Genomic DNA, 16981 nt, shown 5'->3' with positions numbered 1-16981 from the left:
TAGGAAATGTTAACAATGCTGCCTTTAATTTTGCTGTGAGGATTACTGAGAGACGCCTGTGTGTGAAATTCGAAGTGCTACAATCAGTTGTAGCAACAGAAACCGACAGTGATTTTAAAACAAAAGGTCGTGTTTTTATTGAACTGGCCGCAGTGGCATACTTTTCCCCAAAAATGCAATTGATGGGAAACTGTTGCAAGAAAACTCAAGCTGCTTCACTTGCCAACCAATAACGTAACTGAGGAAGTATGACTTTTAAAAGAACATTTCCCTCTTCTTTATTGTCTGTGGTTTTCACTACAGACACTGCGTGTTGGCTGCCTTCCCCCAGAGGGAAGTGACTGCCCTCCCCTTTTCCCAGGAATCCGGGAGGAGACTGCAGCCTCCTGGCGGGAGCAGTGGATTATATAAAAACTGTCGCCTCTGACCCTGGCCAACAGACCTCTCTCTCCCTCTTTTGGACTCCGGTTGGAGGGGTAAGTGTTGGGGGGACAGGTAACTGGGACTGTGTGTGTGTGTGTGTTTGTATTGGGTCTGCGGCTGTACAAGGGAGCTGGAGAGAGAAAGCCAGGAGTAGTGACACGGGCTGTGTCATGCTCTGGAGAGAGGAGGATCCTTGAAAATTCCTTCTGGCCGCAGGGGTGCTCAGGAAGTGTGACCTGTCCAGAGCTTGAGCTTGTGTTTGAAGTAAGGAAACCTGAGAGCCGTGGTCCCTGCGCGAACAGGAAACAAGCTCAACCACACATCAAATATGACTCCTTAAGGTCTTGGGATTTCAAGGACAAAAGAATATTAGAGGGCTCAGTTCCATCTCGTGTGGGTTCTGTCCTGTGCCCTGTGCCCTTTCCACTTTATTCACTCCCCTAGCATCTCGACACCCTCTGCTCTGGATACCAAGTTTTAGTGCTTGTATATTATTTCCTCTTTTATGTTTATAAAAATAACATGTTCAATTTTTAAAAAAAATGTTCGATAACACAAGGCTAAATGGAAAAGAAAAATTAAATGCAATCTTGCTGTCCAGAATTAATCACTCCTAACCTTTTCTCCAAGAATGTTTTGTGATTTTTTTTTCATTTGCCTATATATAATGAACGTTTTTCAGGAATTAAGAATTTTTTTGTTTTATTTTATTTTACTTATTTGAAAGGCAGAGAGACAGAGAGTTCTCCCATTCATTGGTTCATTCACAAAATGCCCGCAACAGTCAGGGCTCTGCAAAGCTGAAGTCAGGAACCTGGAATTCACTTGGACCTCCCAACTGACTGGCAGGGGCCCAACCACTTGAACCATCCCTTGCTGCCTCCCAGGGTGCACAGTAGCAGAAGGCTTGGGTCAAGAGAGGATCCAGGACTTCCACTCAGCCACTCCAGTGTGGAGTATTGCAGGTATCCTAAGCACTGCCCCGCTTGCTAAGCCAAATGCCCACTCGTCTGTGGGTCTCTCTCTCTCTCTCTTTTTTTTTTTTTTTTTAAGATTTATTTATTTATTTATTTGAAAGACAGAATTACAGAGAGGCAGAGGCAGGGAGAGAGAGAGAGAGGTCATCCATTGACTGGTTGACTCCTTAGATGGCTGCAACGGCCGACCCGAAGCCAGGAGCCAGGAGCTTGTTCTGGGTCTCCCACAAAGGTGAAGAGGCCCAAGGACTTGGGCCATCCTCTAAAGCTTTCCCAGGCCATAGCAGAGAGCTAGATTGAAAGTGGAGCAGCCAGGACTCGAACTGGCCCCCATATGGGATGCTAGCACTGCAGGCAGTGTCTTTACCCACTACGCCACAGCACTGGCCCTTCTATGGTTCTTTTTAAGGGCCGCAAGGTCTTGCATTACATGGCTATATTATAATTTATTTAGCCAATGTCTAATTGCTAGATATTTTAGCTTAGTTTTTCCTTTTGTAAATGAGGCATACAGAAGGTTGGCATACCTCCCTTGTTTCCTTCAGATAAATTAAGATACAAACTCACTGGGTCAATGGGGATGATTTTTAAAATTTTGATGAAAATCTTCATATGAAATTATAATGTCATTGTTAATAGATGAGGGCCAGATTTCCCATAGCACCCTAAAACACTACCTTTTTCTTATCTTTGGCAGATTATCAAATTATGGGTGGAGTAGATGAGGGGGATAGCTCATTGTTAAGGCTTAATTTGCATGTTTTGGTAACTAAAGTTGTGGTCATTTTGTTTATTAGCCATTTGTATTTCTTTTATGGGTTCCTATCCCAGTTCTTGGCTCATTCTATATTTTGAAACTTTTTTCTAATTTTGAAGTTTAAAATTGTTATCTGAAGTTTTTACCACCTTTGGCTTGTGGCACTCACATACACAAATTCAGATGAATGGTTATCTCCATCTTCTGACTCTTTTTATGGTTTTAAAAAATATTTAATTTCCTTATCTTTTCCTTATCTTCTCTGAGCTCCTGAGTGTTTTCTCTCCCAGGCTTGCTCATCTTTGTCTTGTCCCCACCAATTATAAATGCCAGCTTTATCTCAGGGCCTTGAGGACCCATAGCCGGGACAGTTGTATTTCCTTAGGCAGAAGAAGGATTAGGTTGAAAGGAAATGGAAGTCAGGAGAATTCAACTTTATGAGTAGCATTTTGTCTGTTGCCCTTTTCAACAAAAGAAGAGCAACAAAACATGACAAATGTTTTGATTTATAAAGTCTGGATATGTGGACCCAGGAGTGTTTTCTGTGTTTCTTTGGTGCCCTATAAAAAATTTTATGGGAACTGTGTATTCCCTAGAAGTTGAAAAGAATCATCAGTAAACTGAGACCCATATTGTCTAAGAGGCAGTTTGGGGAACAGTTTTATAATGGTTTCTGTAGTGGTTTTGCTTAAAATATTCTTACTTTTTTTTTGAGTCAATTTTTCTAATTGATTTTCTTCTGAAATGACATCTCTTGTTGAAATGTCTGATTTTCCTTTGAAATGTCATCTCTCAACCAGATTTGAAATTGCTTAAGTATTGGTGTAGCAGAGTAATTTTTCTATATCATTCTGATTTCTGTTTTGTGTACTATTATTTTCTTTACACTTGCTTGTCTTTGAGGGTCTTTGTTGTTGTTGTTTTATTATTATTTTTAAAATCCCCAAGTAGTTGGAGTTATTATGTTCATAATGTTTTCTTACTGTTTTGCTCTGTGGTCAGAGGATATAGAATGCTTAAGGTTCTCTTCGCTGTGATGTTTCACATTTTCTTGGAACATATAGTAAAATTGTCCATCTATTTTCATAATGCTGTACCTACTTGATCTGTCAAGGACTGAAAAGGGATGTGTTAAGACCTACCTCCTAGGACCATTGTATTCTTGCCAGCTTCTTTTTCTACTCAGTAATTTATGCTTTATATGATTTTTTTATAAAGGATTTATTTGTTTATTTGAAAGGCAGAGAGACAAAGATCTTCATTTGCTGGTTCACTCCCCAAATGCCTGCAACAGCTGGGATTAGCCAGCCCAAAGCCAGGAGCTAGGAATTCCTTCTGGAGCTCCCACATGGGATGATTCTTGAACCATCGTCCACTGCCTCCCAAGTGCATTAGCAGGAAGCTGGATTGGAAAGGCAAAGTAGCCAGAACTTGAACCAGGTACTCCAGATGGGTTGAGGATGTCCTAAGCAGTGGCTTAACCCACTATACCACAACACCCACCCCATATATGGTTATTCTTCATATTTGAAATGGTACATAAAATATTTTGCTCGACTGTTGCATTTTCATAATCTCTGTTGTTGACAACAGAAAATTGAGATCTTTTCTCCAACAGCGTCTACAGCGATTTTAACTCATTGACATTTATTGTCATGATTGATGTTTTGAACTTCTGTCCTCTTATGGTTTTTTTTTTGTCTATTTCTTGCTATATTATATGTTTTTCTATCTTTTTCTATATGGATGGTAGACTTTTTATTATGTTAAAATATACATAGGAAAATTTACCATCTTGGGCCATTATTTTGGTTCAGTGAGCTAAGCTGCCGCCGGCAATGCTGGCATCTCATGTTGGAGCACCAGTTCAAATCCTGGCTGCTCCACTTCCAATCCAGCTCACTGCTAATGTACCTGGGAAGCCAGCAGAGGATGGCCCAAGTGTTTGGGTCCCTGCTACCCATGTGGGAGACTTGGGTGGAGCTCTGGTCTCCTAGCTTCAGCCTGGGCCAGCCCTGGTCGTTGCCTCCATTTAGGGAGTGAACTAGCATATGGATGATCGATTGATCCATCAGTCTATTTATCTATTATCTATCAAATAAATCTGCCTTTCAAATTAACAAATGTTTTAAAAATTTATCATCCTAGCCATTTTCAAGTGTGCAGTTCTCTAACATTAAGAACATTCATACTGTTGTGCAGCCATCACCACCATCACTCTCCAAAATGCTGTTCATTTTCCAACACTGAAACTGCTCACCTACTGAGCCCCAAGTCCCCATTCTCCCTTCCTGCCGCCTTTGGGAACCACCATTCTAGTTTCTGAATCTGAATTTGACAACTCTAAATACCTCATATAATTAGAATCATACAATATTTTTCCTTTTTTTAAAAAAAGATTTTTATTTATTTATTTGAGAGAGTTACAGCAGTGAGAGGGAGAGACAGAGAGAAAGGTCTTCCATCCTCTGGTTCACTCCCCAGGTGGCTGCAACAGCCAGAGCTGCACCTATCTGAAGCCAGGAGCCAAGTGCTTCCTCCTGGTCTCCCATGCAGGTGCAGGGGCCCAAGCACTTGGGCCATCCTCCACTGCCTTCCCGGGCCACAGCAGAGAGCTGGACTAGAAGAGGAGCAGCTGGGGGGATGCCGGCACTGCAGGCGGAGGATTAACCTACTGCGCCACGGCACCGGCCCCTATTTTTCCCTTTGTGACTGGCTTGTTTCACTTAGTATAAAGTCTTCAGGGTTCATCCATGTGGTAGCGTGCTGTCAGAATTTCCTTTCTTTTTAAGATGTGCAGAATTTCGCTGCATGTGTGCATTAAATTTCTCTATTTCTTCACCATCAGTGGACACCATTGTCTCCACCATAGCTATTGTGAATAGTGCTGCTATAAATACGGGCATACCGATGTCTACTGGAGGCCCTGCTTTGATTTCTTTTGTGTATATACTCGTAAGTAGAATTGCTGAAACATAAGGTAATTATGTTTAATTCTTGTTTTTGAGGACATGCTATGCCAGTTTCCACAGCAGCTGTACCATTCGCATTCCCAGCAGCAATGCACAAGTGTTACAGTTTCTCCACATTCTTGCCAACACTTGCTATTTTCTTTTTTTTAAAGATTTATTTATTTACTGAAAGGCAGAGTTTACAGAAAGAGAGAGAGTGGGGAAAAGACAGCCAGACAGCGAGCGAGCGAGCTTCTATCCACTGGTTCACTCCCCAAATGGCCACAATGGCTGGAGCTGGACTGATCTGAAGCCAGGAGCCAGGAGTTTCATCCAGGTACCCCGGGTGGGTGGCAGGGACCCAAGCACTTGGACCATCTTCACTTCTTTCCCAGGCACATTAACAGGGAGCTGGATTGAAAGTGGGGCAGCTGGGACTCAAATCTCACCCGGATCAGATGCTGGCTTTGGCTCTGCAGGCAGTGAGTGGCTTTACCCGCTACCAGCCCCTTTTCTTATTTTTTAATTACAGCCTTCCTGGTAGGTGTGGCATGGTTTCTCATTGTGGTTTTGATTTGCATTTCCCTAATTATCAGGGATGCTGATTACCTTTTCTTGTGCTTGTTGGCCGTTTGTGGATCATTCTTGGAGAAATGTCTACTCAAGTAGTTTGGATATTTTTAGTTGGGTTTTGTTGTTGTTGAGTAGCAGGATTTTTGTATCTTCTGTATATTAATCCCTTATCAGACATATGATGGTGTCTCCTGTCCTTTACATAATCTCTTCACTTTCTTGACTATGTCTTTGATGCATGTGTTCAATTTTGATATGATCCAAACTCTCTATTTTGTCTTCCTGATTGTGCTTTTGGTATCATCTCCAAGAAATCCAAGGTCATGAAGATTTCCTCTGTGTTCACTGCTAAGAGTTTTGTAGTCTTAGTGCTTAGGTTTAGGTCATTCTTCTATTTTTAGTTAATTTTTATATTTTATGGGATAAGGTAAGGGTCCTACTCAATTTTTTTAAAGAATTTGATTATTTATTTGAGAGACAGAGTTACAGATAGAGAGAAAGAGAGAAGGAGAGACAGAAAGAAAGGTCTTCCATCTGCTGGCTCACTCTCCAAATGGCTGCAATGGCCAGAGCTGGGTCGATCTGAAGCTTGGAACCAGGAGCTTCTTCCAGGTCTTTCTTGTGGATGCAGGGACCCAAGCACTTGGGCCATCTGCCACTGCTTTCCCAGGCCATAAGCAGAGAGCTGGATTGGAAGGGGAACAGCTAGGACACAAATTGAGCCCATATGGGATGCTGGCACCATAGGTGGAGGCTTAACCTACTATGCCACAGCATTGGCCCTGTGGTATGTGGTAATCCAGTTGGTATGTGGTAATCCAGTTGGCCCAGCATGAATTTGAAGAAAATGTCCAGTATGGGAATGTAGTAGTTATATGCTTTCTGAATCCTTATATATCTGAAAGTGTTTTTGCTATCTTAACAAGTTGATTTTTAGTTTTTCTCTTCCTTCTCCTTCCTCCTCCTTCCTCTTCCTCCTCTTCCTCCTCCTCCTCTTCTTCCTCTTCCTCTTCCTCTGCTTCTGTTTCTGCTTTAGCTTCTGCTTCTGCTGCTGCTGCTGCTGCTTTTTGAAACGCAGAGTGAGAGAAGGAGAGAGAGAGATACAGGGAGAGAGAGGGAGATCTTCTATCTGTTGATTCACTCCCCAAATGGCCACAGCAGCCAGGTCTGGGCCAGGCCAAAGCTTGGGGCCAGGAACTCCATCCAGGTCTCCTACATGGATGACAGGGGCCCAAGTACTTGGATCATCCTCTGCTGGGACCTGGATCCGAAGCAAAGCAGCTGGGACTTGAACAGATGCCCTGATGTGGGATGCCGGTTGTCTCAAGGCAACACCAGTCCTGTATTCACAAATTAATCAAACCATTCCCTTCTTAAATTTTGTCAACATGTTGGTTATAGTCAGTCAGCTGTTGCCATAAAGAAGTCTGAGGTTTCTCTGTCCTGTATGTTTGTAGAATTTTATGCTTATCATTAAATGTTATAAATTTGCTTGCACCTAACTAATTTTGTCTTTTTATTTATGTTGCAAGGTTTTGTGAGGTCATCATTCTGTGGAGTAAGGTCATTTTTTCTTGGAGAAAGCATTCTTCTATTCTTTGTTAAATTGATTCTGTTCTATTTCTTGTACCAGTTATCTACGTGCTGGCCCTCCGTTTCTGTTCTTCACAACATTTTGCTCCTTTCCTTTGCGTTAGGGGAGGTTCCTCAAGTTAGGCTTCCATGTGGTTATATAGTGCAGATTTTTCTCTTTCTGTTTTTGTTTTAAAATCATTTTTTGACTATTTTATTCACTTTTCTCACACTCCTTTATCAATGCAGTCCAGTCCACTCCCTCTTTGTCACCTTGGGATGTCATCGTCGGCCTTTTATTTAGTCAGTTCCAGGTTTCCTGAATTCTGTTTACATCAGGGAACAGAAGGGGCCTGCATCTTCCTTCTTGGGGTAAATCTTTCATAAACAGCCTCATGCCCCACTCCCGAGTGATGGTTTTCCTCTGTGGTTTAGGTCATGTAACCTTTTCACAATCTCATTCATCTTTCTTGTCCACTGATTTGTGAATGAAAAGAACAAACCCAGTCCTGATACTGGACAGAAGGTTTGTTGGATTCTCATTGGACCCCCTCACCTGAATGCTTAGCTCCTTAGATTTTTTTTTTTTTTTTTTTTTTTTTTTTGACGGGCAGAGTTAGACAGTGAGAGAGAGAGAGAAAGGTCTTCCTTCCGTTGGTTCACTCTCCAAATGGCTGCTATGGCTGGCGCTGCACTGATCTGAAGCCAGGAGCCAGGCACTTCCTCCTGGTCTCCCATGCGGGTGCAGGGCCCAAGCACTTGGGCCATCCTCCACTGCCTTCCCGGGCCACAGCAGAGAGCTGGACTAGAGGAGGAGCAACTGGGACTAGAACCCGGGGTGTTGGCCCTGCAGGCATAAGATTAGCCTAGTGAGCCACGGCGCCGGCCAACTCCTTAGATTTTAACTTTGGTTTTGGTGATAAAACTTTTGCAGACTAGTCCAAGGCGCCCAGCCTCCAAGCATGGAGCTACAGAGCTGATGCTGCAGGCTGTGCCACCAGGGGAACTTTGTCTCCTGTAGGCATGGAGAAGCCTCCAAACCAGGGTCTAATGTCAAATTTCATTTTCTGTTTGGCCTGCCTGCCATCCCAGTGGTTTATATGGCAATAGCTGGGTTCCTACCGGCTCACTCTCCCCAACTATGGAAGGATCTCTTCGTGGATGGGCTTTCTCCCTCCAGCAATTTCCAGTGCCACAGCTCCTGAGACTGATGCGCAGAGAATGAAGGATGAATCGAGAAAGGTGCAGCACCTCTCCTCTGGCTGGATCCCACCCTCTCTTTTCAAATCAGGGAACAGGGGCCTGATTAGAACCCCTACATAGGCTGGTGCCGCGGCTCACTAGGCTAATCCTCTGCCTAGCGGCGCCGGCACACCAGGTTCTAGTGCTGGTCGGGACACCGGATTCTGTCCCAGTTGCCCCTCTTCCAGGCCAGCTCTCTGCTGTGGCCCGGGAGTGCAGTGGAGGATGGCCCAAGTCCTGGGTCCTGCACATGCATGTGAGACCAGGAGAAGCACCTGGCTCCTGCCTTCGGATTAGCGCAGTGCGCTGGCTGCAGAGCGCCGGCCGCGCCGGCCATTGGAGGGTGAACCAACAGCAAAAGGAAGACCTTTCTCTCTGTCTCTCTCTCTCTCACTGTCCACTCTGCCTGTCAAAAAAAAAAAAAAAAAAAAAAAAAAAAAAACACTACATCTATAGTGTAACATGTACCCTAGCCTCACATTGCTATCAGGGGGAATTGGCTCCCAATCTTGTGATGTGTATCCATCTGCAGTTCATGGCATGGTGATGGTGTCACTCCTCAGTGCCAATGTGAAAAAAAAAGGCAAAACACTGGTTTTCTATTGCACTGATCGCTTCAATTAGCTTGGTGTGGAAATAGAAAAAGAATTTTGATGTCTGGACTTGACATTTTTAATTTTTTTTCTAATTTATTTTATTTGTCTGAAAGGTAGAAAGACAGAGACAAATAGACAGAGATCCCTTATCTTCTGATTCACTCTTGAAATGCCAGCAACAACCAGGGCTGAGCCAGACTAAAACCAGGAGCCAGGAGCTCTGTTCAGGTCTCCTTCATGGGTAGCAGTAACCCAACTATTTGAACCGTCACTTCTGCCCCCAGGAGTGCACAGGAACAGGAAGCTGGAAGCAGGAGAGGAGTTGGAACTTGAAATCAGAAAGTCTGATAGGGGGTGCAGGGATCCCAAGCAGTGGTGCCTTAACTGCTGTGCCAAATGCTTGCCATTTTGCCGTTTAATTGGAAATCTGCTGCCATTCGATGGCCTGCTAATTTCTCCGTTCTGATGCCTTCTTCCTTCTTGCCACTAGGGGGATTTGTTTCTAGATGCAAATGCTATCATTTCCTGCCCAGCTTAAAAACTCTCAATGGCTCCTCTTCCCTACAGGTCAAGTTCAGAACAAGCTGCGTGTTAGACCCAGCTCTTATCTGGACACTGCTGATCTTAAAGGCCTTAAGCCATAACAGTCCCACTGGACACCAGCAACAACAAACCCCTTCCAGCTTCCTTAGTACCCATATTATAGGTGTGTTTGTCTTTTATAGACTATTTATTGGAGCCTACTCTCTGTTAGACACTATGCTAAACTCTGGGAAAACAAAACCCTGTATGAGAAGTTCTACTTTGAAGGATCTTATAAGACTGATAGAGTAGACAGACAAGTCTCCCATCTGCTAGCTACTATGCTGTATGTAGGCAGAAAACACAGAGAATGCTTTAGGAAAGATGTTAAGCCTCCATGTTTTCTCTGTTTTTTAATTAAGATATAAATCACATACTATAAAATTCACTCTTTAAGGTATGTCAGTGTTTTAACATACCCACAAGTTTGAGCAGGCATCACCACTGTGTGGTTTCAGAATGTTTTTCTCACTGAAAAAAGAAACTAACTATTAGCAGTCCCTGTCCATTCCCATCTGCCCCTAGGCACTGCTGATCACTCATTCAGTTTCTTTCTCTTTTACTTAATAGAGACATGACTTATCATCAATGGAATCAGAGGGTATACGTCCTGCTGTGCTTGACTTCTTTTACTTCCTATAATGTTTTCGTTTCTTTTCTTTTAAGATTTATTTTATTTATTTGAAAGAGTTACACAGAGAGAGAAGGAGAGGCAGAGAGAGAGGTCTTCCATCCACTGGCTCACTTACTCCCCAGATGGTTGCAATGGCCAGAGCTGCACTGATCCAAAGCCAGGAGCCAGGAGCCCTCTTCCAGGTCTTCCCACATGGGTGCAGAGGCCCAAGCACTTGGGCCATCTTCTACTGCATTCCCAGGCCATAGCAGAGAGCTGGATTGGAAGCAGAGCAGCCAGATCTCAAACTGGAGCCCATATGAGATGCCGGCACTGCAGGCGGCAGCTTTACCTGCTATGCCACAGCACCAGCCCCAACTTCCTATAATGTTTTCAAGGTATGCCCCTGCTGTAGCATATATCAGCACTTCATTCCTTTCTGTTGCCAAATGGTATTTTTCGTTTTGTGGATATGTCATACTTTAATTAACTCACTTGAGAGAGAGGAGAAAAGGAGAGAGAGAGAAATAGAATGACCTCTCATCACCTGGTTTACCCCCCGAATGCCCTTGGCAACTAGAACTGAGCTAGGACTGGGCTGGACAAAGTCAGGAGCCAGGACACAATCCAGTTTCCCCACATGGATGTCAGGAACACAATTACTTGAGCCATCACTGCTGCCTCCTAGAATTTGCTTTAGTAGGAAGTTGGAGTTAGGAACTGGAGCCTTGATCAAACCCAGCTACTCCAATATGGGACATGGACATCTTAACTTCTAGGTTAGGGCCGGCACCGTGGCTCAGTAGGCTAATCCTCCGCTTTGCGGCGCTGGCACCCCGGGTTCTAGTCCCAGTCAGGGCGCTGGATTCTGTCCCGGTTGCCCCTCTTCCAGGCCAGCTCTCTGCTGTGGCCAGGGAGTGCAGTGCAGGATGGCCCAAGTGCTTGGGCCCTGCACCCCATGGGAGACCAGGAGAAGCACCTGGCTCCTGCCATCGGATCAGCGCGGTGCGCCGGCTGCGGCGGCCATTGGAGGGTGAACCAACGGCAAAGGAAGACCTTTCTCTCTGTCTCTCTCTCTCACTGTCCACTCTGCCTGTCAAAAAAAAAAAAAAAAAATTCTAGGTTAAATGCTCATCCCAGATTCCTCACATTTTATTTATTCACTCATCAATCAAAGGATATTTGGATTATTTCCACTTTTGGTTATGAATAATGCTGCGTGAACGTTTTATGTACACATTTTCACATGACATATGTACTGTGGTCTAAATGTTTGCATACCCACCACATTCATCTGTTGAAATCCTAACATCTTAATACCTAAGATGATGGGGGCTGGTGCTGTGGCATAGCAGGTGAAGCCTCCACCTGCAACACTGGCATCTCATATGGGTGCTGATTTGAAACCTGGCTGCTCCACTTCTGATTCAGCTCCCTGCTACTGGACCTGAGAAAGCAGCGGAGGACAGCCTAAGTGCTTGAGTCCCTGCGCCCACATGGGAGAGTTTGGCTGGAGTTCCTGGCCCCAGCCTGGTCCAACTCTGCCTTTCAACTAAATAAATAAACAAGTCTTCTTAAAAAAAAAAAAATGGGGCAGGCACTGTGACACAGCAGGTTAAGCCACTGCTGGCATCCCATATGGGCACAGGTTCAAGTCCTGGCTGCTCCACTTCTGATCCAGCTCCCTGCTAATGTATCTGGGAAGACAGTGGAAGATGGCTCAGTTTCTTGGGCCCCGCCACACATGTAGGAGAGCCGTATAGAGTCCCAGGCGCTCGCTTGCTCTCTCTCTCTCTCTCTCATCCTCTCTGTAATTCTGCCTTTAAAATAAATAAAATAACTCTTTAACAAATACCTAAGATGATGGTTTTAGGAAGTGGGACCTTAGATGTGTGATTAGATCATGAGGGCAGTGCCCTCGTAAGTGGGATTAGTGCCCTTACACAGAGTCTGAGAGAGCTCCCTTGCATGTTATATCTAAGGAATCATTACTACTACAAAATCTGAACATTAATACCTGTACAAATATTTTCTCCTGAATTTTATAGTTTTAATTCCTAGAGGTAAGTATTTGTTCCACTTTTAGTTAATTGTACATATGGTGTGGAAGACAGGCCCAATTTCATTCTTTTGTGTGTGAAAATTCATTGTCCTTGTACTATATTTGAAAAGATTATTCTCCTCCATAAAGTTATCTTGACACTATTGTTGAAAATCAGTTAACCATAGAGGTATGCGTTTTTTTCCCTAATTCTGAATTCTACTCCATTGTACTCTCTGTGTGAACTATGCCAGTCCCACACAGTCATGGTTATAGTTGCTTTGTTCTAAGTTGCAGAAGTTGCAGTCAGAAAGCATGAATCCAACTTTGTTCCTGTTCAAGACTACTTTAGCCTTTCTTTGTTCCTTGAAATTCCTAGTGAGTTTTAGAATCAGCTTTTCAATTTTCCCCCCAAAAAAGGTGACAGGAACTTTTATAAATATTGGGCTGAATCTGTAGGTCAATTTGGAGAGCATTGCCGTCTTAACAATAGTTGAGTCAGTTTTCCATTCCATGAACACAGACGGTATTTCTGCTTATTTAGATATGTTCCTATCACTGATGTTGTATAGTTTTCAGTGTACAAATGTTGTACTTCTTTTTAAAAATGCATTCCTAAGTATTCCTAAGTATTGCATTATTTTTGATGCTGCTATAAGTGGAATTGATTTTGTGTATGTGTATTCCTTAGGATTTTTTCTTTTTTAAAGATTTATTTACTTTATATTTAAAAGGAAGAGTGATCATATAGATAGGATCAAGTGTTAAAGTGATCATATAAATAGGATTAAGTGTTTGGTAATAATAATAGATAGAATTAAAAAGGAGTGAATGCTCCAGCATGGGAAGCAGTCCATACAGCAGACTCATAGAATGACAATCGCTTTAACTGGATCGGAGGCGGAGGAGCCAGGACTTAAACTAGGCACCCCGACTCGAGGTGCAGGTGCCCCAAGCAGTGAGTAAATTCAGTTTTGTAACTGATCATCTCTACTGAGTGAGTCATTGCTTCCATAGTTTCCTTTAGTTCTTTATACATAATTTCCTTTAGTTCTTTGAACATATTTAAAATAACTGCTTTAAAGACTTGGTCTAATACGTATTGTGTCTGGGTTTCCTCAGGGGCAGCTTCTAACAATGGCTGTTTCCTGGGTATGGGCTGCCATGTCTTATTTCTTTGCATGTGTCATCATGGTTTTGTCGAAAACTGGAAATTGTCAATAACATAATGTGACATCTTTGGAAATCAGATTCTCCCTTCCCAGTGCTTGTTGTTGGTGTTGTTCCTGTTTGCTATTTGCTGTTTGTATAGTGGCTGTTGGGAACTAATTCTGTAAAATTCTTTATTGTGTATGTGGTCACAGAATTCTTTCGTCATGTAGCTTAATTAGTTGTCATCTAATGATTGGACAGACATTCTTTTCACTGTCAGGAACCAGTAAGTTTCCCAGGCTTTGCCAAGAAGCCCTGTTATCTGCTGGGTCCTGTCTCTAACAAACAGCCAGAACTTAACAACTGGGCCTCGGGCTTCACTTTGTCCTTGTGCAGAGACTCAAGTCAGTGGAAGAGTTCAGGGCCTTCCCAGGTCTCTGCTGGGCAGGTGTCCAGCCTTGGGCACACATGCAGTCCTACCCTGAGGTATGGTCTTCTGATCTTGGAAAAATGTCAGAGCTTTTCATAGCCACTGTGGATATCTCATGCCTTTGCTTTTCCTTTCAAGTTCTATGGTTATTGTATTGTTTGCCCTCACTTCTGTCCACTTGTTCAGGCAGCCATAAAGTTAAATAATTACTCCTAATTGTTCAGACTAATGCTTGAGGGAAGAGATTGTTTGCCACAGGGAGCAATGAGCCAGGTGAAACAGAGGTAGCAAATGAGGCCTCCCAGGGATGCACCCGCAGGGTCAAGGGTAGAATTCTGCAGGAAGGAGGCTTGGAAGGAACTGCAGCTCTGCTCTGCCTCCTCTAGAGACTGTTCAGGTGCCGGTTCTCACCGCGCCTGTGAAGGCTGCTGCAGAGCTGGACGGTGGATAGGGCACAAGTTCATGTGGTCGTCTTGTCAGGGTTCCTGGTTTTCTTGAATGAATGCTTCCCCTACTGCTGCACGTCTTTAATTCCCTCATTTCTGAAAAAGTTGATTCTGTGACTTTTTGCCGGTTTTCTCATGATTATTATGGGCTGGGGAACTTTTAAAGGTCTTTGCCATTGTCACTGACGTCACTGCCTGCCTGCTTTTGGGCCTGTTTTGCCTTCCTCGAGCACTCTTCCCTTCCTAGACAGCCCCCTGAATTCTCTCTACGTTTTGTGACTCAATCTAAATTCCCCTTCTTCAGTGAAATTTTAGTTAATATGCCGGGAAGTAATGGTTTTCATTTGTATCTATTACCACTGTTATACTTATTATCATCCTGTGAAGTGTCTATGTTCTTCTCATCATTAACATGGACTTTGTATTTCCTGAGTTTGCAACTTTGTATTTGGTGCCAAGTTCAGTATAGAGCAGAGTATTACCAGTGTTCCACAGCTTCACTCAGATGCACACAGCTATCCTGAGAGACTTTATGTAAGGCTTATAGGAGAAAACATAAACTCCTGTTACCAAGAGAATGAAGCCGAGTTACTGGTAGACCGCCAGATGGCAGACAAGTGTATCGAGTATTTATTCTTCTGTCTGCCCTCCCTATCCAGCAGCCTTTCTAGGAGTAGCTGGTTCTTATTCAACTCAGGGTTACAGACCACATCAAAAAGAGTGACTGTGTCTCCGGCTGGGAGAGGGAAACCACTATAATTCCCTAATAATTTCAGCCATGGCTTCATAGTTCTTTAACTGGGTCATCTTCGTGAACCTGAAATAGTCACAAAAGATGTTTTGGTGAAAAACCTTCTAGACATGGAGAGCTGCGGATGTGGTTGGCCGTGCGCTGTATTTCACTTCCTCATTGATAGGGCCTTTGTATGATTAATCTGCAGCTCAGTGTCATGCTATGCTGCCTTTCCTCTTGGGCCATTTGAGCCTCATTTAATGATTGAGGCCTAGAGCTCGGAAGCTGAGGATTTATGTAATCGTGTTCTTAATTGGATGTTAAAGAGAAAACCGGAATCTAGATAGTCCTTGGTGCCAAGAGCCCAGGAGCCCTTGGTTCCCTCCCGTGCTAATGACTTGCTACCTGGTGCTGTCATATGGCAAGAATTTACCACGAGACAAGATCATTATTTGAAATAAAACTGCCTGAGCTGAGGATAAAGGCTTCCTTTTCCTTCTGATTAACTAACAGTGGCTGTCACAGTGATAGGGGAGAATGAGTTGGGAGGTGGCCGAGAGAGGCACGGCTTTGTGGAAGATGAGAGTTTAACTTCCATGTTTCTATGTTAACAGCCTTTCTTTGAAGAGGGCTTGCAATAGGATGTTGCCCCTCCTGGTGCTGGGTGTAGAATGAGGACAGTGAGTGTGTCCTCCCGCTCAGCAGGCAGACTTGGCTCTGCCTTTAACTCCTGAGGCTTGGATTTGGTAGCAAGATAACAACCAGTGTTTTTCTACTAAGCCTAGGAACTAAAGCCAAATGCAAAACAGCTGTCTCACCCAGGCCCAGGCATTTGGCAAGGTGTCTCCCCTCCCCCCACCCCGCATTTTTATGATATGTTTAATAAACACTAATTGATGCATAGGTAGCAAACGTCACTCATTCCTTTTCTATTCTTTCCTCTCCTTGTTGCTGTTTGGTCTGGGTGGGCCGAGCCACTCGCTTTCATTGAAGGGGCACCTGGCCACAAAAGGCCAAATTTTATTTCCTCAACACTGATTGTAGATTATAAACTCTCATAATCCTATGGTAAAGTGCCACGTTTTCCTTGGCATTTGGTTTCCTCGAACGTGTTTCAAGAACAAATATTGTGGTTTCTGACCGGTGAAACTGAGTGGTGGGGTCCATGCATTCCCTCGGAGAGGAAGGACAGCACTGCCTCTGGGGGGCTTTCTTCACTTCCCGACCTGCCCAGGGAAGGCTTGGAAGAGAGCTTCTGCAGCAGGTTTCTGATTCACGTGCATCCATCAGAAATGACACGTTACCATCTCTGACATCGGGGGTACCTGCTAGGTTCCTGGAGAAATTTGCTAAAGGAGGAATTGGGCTGGTGCTGGTACTAGCTTCCTGAGGCTTCTGAGTCAAGAGGGAAGAGAAAGCCATCCCCAGCTTCTGGTGGAGGTGGGAAGAGGAGCAAAAATATGTCCCAGAGCGGCCAGCCCTGTGGCACAGCGAGTTAAAATCTCTGCCTGAAGCTCTGGCATCCCATATGGACACCAGTTCAAGTCCTGACTGCTCCTCTTCCAATCCAGCTCTCTGCTGTGGCCTGGGAAAGCAGTAGTAGATGGCCCAAGTCCTTGGGCTCCTGCACCCACGTGGGAGACCCAGAAGAAGCTCCTGGCTCCTGGCTTTGGATCAGCTCAGCTCTGGCTGTTGCAGCCATTTGGGGATTAAATCAGTGGATGGAAGACCTCTCTCTCTGTAACTCTGTCTTTCAAATAAATAAAATAAATCTTTTAAAAAAATGTCCCAGAAAAGCAAGGAACTCCCCCTTCAGAGGGCACCAGCTGAACGTGGATGTGGCCCCTGCCTCCGGAGACTGGCTGGTGACAGGAAGTGCAACAGAGGGCCAGG

The 16981-nt window shown here is 44.1% G+C and overlaps 1 protein-coding gene across 1 annotated transcript in view; it reads left to right on the top strand.

Moving 5' to 3' along the window:
• The first annotated feature begins 288 nt into the window (after positions 1-288).
• The window catches only part of MAB21L3 (mab-21 like 3), a 54503-nt gene continuing 37810 nt past the window's right edge, over positions 289-16981 (top strand). The window contains exon 1 of the mRNA XM_051856127.2: positions 289-476. The gene's annotated coding sequence lies outside the window, so the exon portion shown is untranslated. The remainder of the gene's footprint in view (positions 477-16981) is intronic.

Source organism: Oryctolagus cuniculus, chromosome 7, assembly GCF_964237555.1.
Source record: "Oryctolagus cuniculus chromosome 7, mOryCun1.1, whole genome shotgun sequence".
Taxonomy (NCBI): Eukaryota; Metazoa; Chordata; class Mammalia; order Lagomorpha; family Leporidae; genus Oryctolagus; species Oryctolagus cuniculus.
Note: the sequence above shows the minus strand (reverse complement) of the source record. Positions and strands in the feature narration are given on the sequence as shown.